The sequence below is a fragment of the Myotis nattereri genome (genome assembly GCF_964212035.1).
Source record: "Myotis nattereri genome assembly, chromosome: 9".
NCBI classification, from domain to species: Eukaryota; Metazoa; Chordata; class Mammalia; order Chiroptera; family Vespertilionidae; genus Myotis; species Myotis nattereri.
The window spans coordinates 51,254,428-51,261,950 of NC_138084.1; the positions used below are offsets into that span (position 1 = coordinate 51,254,428).

The following is a 7,523-nucleotide window of genomic DNA, read 5'->3' on the forward strand; positions in this document are numbered from 1 at the left end:
AAACAAAGACAGGGAATCCAAATAAATAAAATCAGAAATGAAAGAGGCAAAGTAACAACTGACATCACAGAAATACCAAGGATTGTAAAAAAGTACCATGAACAACTATCCTATCTAATAAAAGAGAAACATGGTAATTAGCCATATGTCCGCTACCCTTCCCATTGGCTAATCAAGGTGATATGCAAATTAACTGCCAGCCAAGATGGCGGCCGGCAGCCAGGCAGCTTGAAGCTAGCATGAGGCTTGCTTGCTTCAGCGATGGAGGAATCCAACGTTCCCCGCCTGCCGCTGCCGGCCTCTGAGCTTTCAGTTTAAAACATTGTTACATATATACAAGCTAAACAAAACCCCAGAAACCTGCTTTCAGCCAGCTGGGATCTCAGAGCTGGAGTTGAAACACTATTTTGATTATAGAACCCAAACAAACCAGATACCTGCTTTCTGCAGCAGAGGCCTCAGAGCTGGAGCCAAATAACATAGAGAATATCTACTACTAGAGGCCTGGTGCACAAAAATTTGTGCACTTGGGGGGAAGGGGGGCCCCTCAGCCCGGCCTGTGCCCTCTCGCAGTCTGGGAGAAAGGGCTGACGTGCACATTAATACACAAGACAAGAAATATAAATTTGGAAATTATGGGGGAAGCCAGTTGTGAGCTTGGTACAAGGGACCAAGTTCCACTGTCTCCGTTCCCAGCTACTTTTATTTACTAGGATACACAATTGCCTTATAAGAATGCAAACAGACATATCAAAGGTGATTGTTTAGTAAACAGTAAGATTATCAGGTTAGGGAGTTTGCTTTAGGCCACTGAGTCATCAGCAGTAGGTAATAAAATGCAGATATTCACCTTGTGAATATTAAAGAGCCCCATTCAGCCTTCTGACAGGACTTCTTGCATTTATATTAATTACTGTTGATCTTCGATCTCAGCATCTTTCCCTTGACTTCTTGCTATGTCTTAAATTGATTCAATAAACTCTGTTTTGAGCTTCTTAATTTGGCATAGACTTGTTTAAAACATTTTCTTTCTTTTTTTTTTTTTTTTGTTCAAAAATGACATTACCTAGTTTATTTTATTCATAAGACTTAGCTCTGTGTCTGTGTCTGTGTCTGTGTCTGTGGGTGCAGGTTCCGGTGGCTTTCCTGTTCCTCGAGTTCATCCTCTACGTCCCTGAGAACAGGCAGAGGTAACACAAAGACGCTTTTGTCTCAAACAGTCCCTCCCGGTTTCTACGAAGCCGGTTCTCGGCCCTGGAGCGGGACCAGCGGGCTGTCTCAGCGCCGGGAGCTGCTGTCCCCGGCTCCCAGGGGGCCGGCCCTGACCCGCATCCTCTGGGGCGTGGAGTTGCCCATGAACGGCCCCTGCAGTGGAGCTTTCTCTGTAAAAGAAACACGGTTTCCCACGGGCCTAGTTTGAGGATTGAAGCAGCCCGCCCGGGCCCGGCTCAGGTAATGCTGGGGTCCAACCCCAGCAGGTCCAGGGGTCCCCAAAGGTGTGGACGGAGTCGGCGAAGAAGGAAAGACTCAGAGGCAGCGTTCAGTTGATCAGCATGGTTGGGTTCTCTAGCCAAGTTCTGGTCAGGATCTCCAGCCAGGTTCTGTAGCCATGTTCCCTCGCTAGGCTCTCCAGCCAGGTTCGGTTGCCAGGTTCTGTAGCCGGGTTCTTCAGCCAGGTTCTGTCTAGGTTCTCCAACCAAGTTCTGTAGCCAGGTTCTGTCCAGGATCTTTTGCCATGCTCTCTCCCTAGGTTCTGTCTCTAGGTTCTGTGTGTAGGTTCTGTCTCTAGGTTCCTGTGGCCAGTTTCTGTCCAGGATCTTTTGCCATGTTCTCTCCAGCGAAGTTCTTCTGTCTCCAGGTTCTGCGTAGGTTCTGTGTCTAAAACATTTTCTTATTACTCTTTTATTGTTAAAGGGTCTGTAGTAATGTCCTGTCATTCCTGATATTGAAATTTGTGTGTTTTATCTTTCTTCTATGATCAATCCACCTAGAAATTTATCCATTTCATTAATTTTTTTCTAAGTACTATCTTTTGATTTGTTGAATTTCTTGTTTGCTAGTAATTGTTTTAAAATCTTTATTCTTTAAAGTATTTCATATGTCTCCCTTTTTCCCCCATTGACCTCTTCTAACATCCCTATCTCCCACCCTGTGTCCATGTGTTATGCATATATGCATACAAGTTCTTTAGTTGATCTCTTCCCACCAACTGCACTCCCCTGCCTTCTCTATAAGATTCAACAGTCTGTTCCATGCTTCTGTATCTCTGGATCTATTTTGTTCATCAGTTTATTTTGTTCATTAGATCTCATATGAGTGAGATCATGTGATATCTTTAACTGGCTTATTTCCCTTAGCATAATACTCTCCAGGTCCATCCATGCTGTTGCAAATGGTAGGAATTCTTTCTCTTTTACAGCTGCATAGTATTCTAGTGTGTAAATGTACGACAGCTTTTTTAATCTACTCATCTGCTGATGGGCACTTGGGCTGTTTCCAAATCTTAGCTATTGTAAACTCTTGCTATAAACATAGGTGTATGCATGTATTCTTTCTGATTGGTGTTTCCAATTTCTTAAGATATATCCCTAGAAGAGGAATCCCACTGGGTCAAATGGGAGTTCCATTTTTAATATTTTTAGGAAACTCTATATTGTTTTCCACAGTGGATACACCAGTCTGCATTCTCACCAGCAGTGCACTAGGGTTCCCTTTTCTCCACATCTTCACCAACACTTGTTTGTTGATTTGTTGATATTAGCGATTCTGACAAGTGTGAGGTGATACCTCATTGTCATTTTAATTTGCATCTCTTGAATGATTAGTGGCTTTGGGCATTTTTTCATATGTCTCTTGGCCTTCTGTATGTCCACTTTGGAGAAGTGTCTATTTAGGTCTTTTGCCCATTTTTTAATTGGTTTGTTGACTTTGGCTCTTAATTTAATTGTATCCTTCCTCTTTTAATTTAATTGGCTCTTCGTTTGCTAGTTTCTTGAGGTAGAAGCTAAAGTGATTAGTCTTTTACTTCTTTCATCATATTATCATTTAAACATTTAATCCTATAAATTTCTCTCTATAAGGATATTATGCTAAGTGACATAGGTCAGATAGAGAAAGACAAATACCATGAGATATCACCTATATGTAGAATTTAAGGAACAAAATAAATGAACAAGAAAAACAGAAACAAACTCATAGATATAGAGAACGAACTGATGGCTGCCAAATAGCAAGGGGATTGCCTGGGTGGATAAAAAAGGTGAAGGGAGTTACAAAGTAGTCACAGGAATGTGAAGTACATCAGAGGGAATGTAGTCAATGATATTGTAATAACTATGTATGGTTTCAGGTGGGTACTAGATTTATCAGGGTGATCACTTCATAGGTTACACAAATGTCTAACCACTATGCTGTCCCCCTGAAACTAATATAAAATAAAATTGAATATCAAAAAAAGACTTTAGCATTGGGGCAGAACCTTCCATATTAATTTAGCAGAACCTTCCATATGTGCACTTATAAAGAATTTGTATTCTACTATTGTTGGGTGGAAGGCTTTGTAATATCCATTGGGTCAAACTGGTTGATGGTATTATTGAAGCCTTTAAAATCCTTTTTGATTTTCCATCTACTAGTTTCAGGAATTGCTAAAAAAGGAATATTGAAATTTTAAAGTATAATTGTGCATTTGTCTATTTCTCTATTTCAGCTTTTTTTTTAATTTACTGGAGTGACATTGGTTAAAAAATTATATAAGTTTCAGGTGTACAATTCTATAATTCTTTTGAGTTTTGTCGCTGTGCTCTATTTGTTTTGTTTTCTGTTATAAGATATATATATATGCATTTTATTTCTTCTTGGTGATTAGCTTTGTTATGATTAATGGTTACATAGTATATCTTTCCCCATTCTACTTTTAATCTATATGTAAAGTGGATTTCTTTTTCTTCGAACTTTACCAGGGGATATGTTTTTATTGATATTTGAGAAAGGGGAGAGAGAGAGAGGAGAGAGAGAGAGAGAGAGAGAGAGAGAGAGAGAGAGAGGGAGAGAGAGAGAGAGAAAGAAACATGTCTGTGAAAGAGACATATCAACTTGTTGCCTCTTGTATGTGCCCTGACTGGGAATCAAACCTGAAACCTTTTTTGGTGTGTGGGACAATGCTCCAACCAAGCCACCCAGCCAGGGCTAAAGTGGATTACTTACAGAAAGTTTATATGGGTCTTACTTTTTATTTAGGCAAGTGATTCCCATCTTTTAAAAAAATGAATTTAGAAACAGAGGTAAAGAAAGGAGGGAGGGAGGGAGAAAGAGAGAGAGAGAGAGAGAGAGAGAGAGAGAGAGAGAGAGAGAGAGAGAGAGACATCTACTGGTTGTGCCAAAACCAGGGATAAAACCCACAACCTGGGTATATGCCCTGACCAGGAATCAAACCCATGACCTCTCAGTGCACAGGATGACACTAGAATCAACTGAGCCACACCAGTAGGGTATGATTTCTGTCTTTTAACTACATTGTTTAGATGAGCACTTTCCAATTGAGATACAATATAAGGCACAAACATAATTTTAAACTATATAGTATCCACATTTAAAAAGAAAAACAAGCATTGTAACAGAGTTTTTGTACAACATATCAAAAATATTATGTCAAAACTTAACAAGATAATTTACATCATTTTTGTATCAGGTCTTCAAAATTCAGTATGCATTTATATGTACAGCACACCTCAATTTAAACACTAAATATTTTTCAGAAATAATTCACTTGTATTTAGATTTCATAAAATTTATACTTGAAAAACTAGATGTACATATTCGAGTTGCTCTAAGCATACTTGAAAAACTTTCCATAATTGGAGTATCAAATTTTACATTTAAATGAATTAAAATTAATAATACTTTAAAATCTAGTTCCTCAATTGCACTAACCAAGACAGATGCTCAATAGCCACATATGGCTAGTAGCTAATGTATTGGACAGCAAAGATTTAGGCTATTGATACAGATCGGTTGAAATTTACCATTGTGTTATTTATTGACACATTGTGCTAGTTATCTGTTCCTTGTTTTCTTCGTTGCCTGCCCTTTTTTATTAATTATTTTTATTATTTTATCTTTAATATTGACCTATTAAGTATACCTTTTTGTTTCATTCCTTTATTGGTTTCAAATATGCATCTCTAGAGTTTAAAATATTCATCTCTAATTTATCCCATTCTACCTTGAAACAATATTATAATACTTTATGACTAGCATACGAATGTCACAAGGAGAAATAAAATAATTTTTTTTCTGGACAAAGAACAAACTTGTTTCCTCTTTTTATAAAAGCAGGAAATACCTGGGTGTCCCATGTCACAGCACAGGGACACAGACTGCCACCGCTGCCACCACCAACGCCTGTGCCCAGGTCCCTGAATACGACCCTGTTGAGGCCAGTGCTGACGCCCTCAGAGCCGCCCCTGCTGAAGGCATCAGTGCTGCGCATCCTGACCAAGACGCTGCCAGCACCAATACCTCGGGGACCGCCCAAGCCGAGGGCATCAGTGCTGCGCACCCTGACCAAGACGCTGTGAGCACCAATGCGTCGGGGACTGCCCAAGCCGAGGGCATCAATGCTGCCAGCACCAACCCGTCCCAGGCCGCCCCCGCCTAGGGCATCAATGCTGCGCACCCTGACCAAGAGACTGCCAGTGCCAACGCGTCCAGGACTGCCCAAGCAGAAGGCATTGATGCGGCCAACCCTGTCCAAGATGCCACCACAGTTAACACATCGGGGGCTGTCCCCCTACACGCGGAAACCCCCAATGCCACCTACGCAGCTGATGCCAATGTCAAGCACCGGCTCCAATCCGAATATGACACTCAGAAGGAGGCGGAACTCCGCAGCTGGATAGAGGGACTCACAGGCCAGTCTATTGGTCCTGACTTCCAGGAGGGTCTGAAGGATGGAATTATCCTGTGCACGCTCATGAATAAGCTGCAGCCAGGCTCGGTCCCTAAGATCAACCACTCCATGCAAAACTGGCATCAGCTAGAAAATCTCTCCAACTTCAACAAGGCCATGGCCAGCTTTGGCACAGACTCCATGGACCGGTTTGAGCCCAATGACCTGTTTGAGAGAGGGAGCATGATGCAGGTGCAGGAGTCTCTTCTGGCTCTGGAACAAAAGGCCAAGACCAAGGGGCTATAGTGTAGTATGGACAGTGGCATCAGGTACTTGGAGAAAGCAGGAGCAGGAACATGGATGATGCCACCATGAAGGTGGCCAGTGCATCATCTGGCTCCAGATGGGCACCAACAAGTGTGCCAACCAGTCGGGCATGACAGCTCCCAGGACCTAGTGGCACACCCATGACACCAATCTGGAACCGCCAGGTGTGACAACTCCTCCATGTCTCTGCAGACAGGCTAACCTCAGGGTGCCAAGCAGCGCAGCCAGGTCTTGGCCTGGACCAGGATACAGGAGTTCTAAGTATCTGAGGCAAAGCCAGATACACACACCTTCCCCTTGCATAGTGTCCTATTTCCCTCACCAAGTACTGCACAGGGACCCCCACCAGGATGACCTCCCTGGGACAAGCCCCACCTAGGAGACCTGGGACCAAGAGATAATGTGAAATACCAACTGTGGACCACAGGCAATAAAAGACTCTTTTTTAGGGGATAAGAAAAGTAAATCCCTAAATTCAGTTTTTTTATCTATTGTAGTGTAGTCACTGCATATGCAGAAATCCATTAACAGCTCTTTGAATCACCCCTGTGGGTACTGAATTGCAAATGAACATGAACTTTGGTGTCTAGTTTGCCATGAGTAATAAAGTCCTTTGTCTCTGATCCAGCAGTCTTGTTTCTTCTGTTGACATCCAGAAAACAATAACAGACTTACTTATTAGCGTCTAAGTAACTAAAATGCTAGTCCCTGCACCATTCCTGAAGAAATTTTAAAGAAGGTAATTCATTCTTTTCCTTTTGATTTTCACATTTCTCAGAAATTACTGGAGGAAATTCTAATTGAGTTTCTGGCCATACTGAAATGCATTAAGATTAGTTATTTTTCATTTTTATACCATTGAACTTCAGAAGTAAAGAAACAACCATTTCATTTTTCTCATGCCAGTCCCACTCCTATCATATGTGTCTCATTTCATTTTGGTCATATATTCATGTTCCTCTATTTCTGAGGAACTGAAGAAATTGTTGAAAAATCATAGTAAGGGTCTGTTTCTTCCTCATCCTCTTCAAACACTCATTCTCCCTGTCTCTGGGTATTTCATTGTGTCTCTCTATTCCCTCTCCAAGTCTGTCCTATTGCCAATATATGTCTCCTCCCCATCTTGAGTCGTGTGTGTGTGTGTGTGTGTGTGTGTGTGTGTGTGAGAGAGAGAGAGAGAGAGAGAGAGAGAGAGAGAGAGAGAGAGAGACTTTAGAGCCCATCTTTCTCTTGATCCCCTAAAACTTTAAGGACCTCATCTCCTGGTAGAGGGTCTGGGACAGCAGAGCCAGGAGCTGGATGTTTG

General features: G+C 41.8%; 1 pseudogene across 1 annotated transcript; it reads left to right on the forward strand.

Annotated features, from left to right (window-relative positions):
- The first annotated feature begins 735 nt into the window (after positions 1 to 735).
- Positions 736 to 6,347, forward strand: LOC308525511 (calponin-1-like; annotated as a pseudogene). The gene is made up of 4 exons: positions 736 to 756; positions 1,132 to 1,190; positions 5,338 to 5,575; positions 5,660 to 6,347. The product of its transcript is annotated as a calponin-1-like (transcript).
- Positions 6,348 to 7,523: the final 1,176 nt, after the last annotated feature.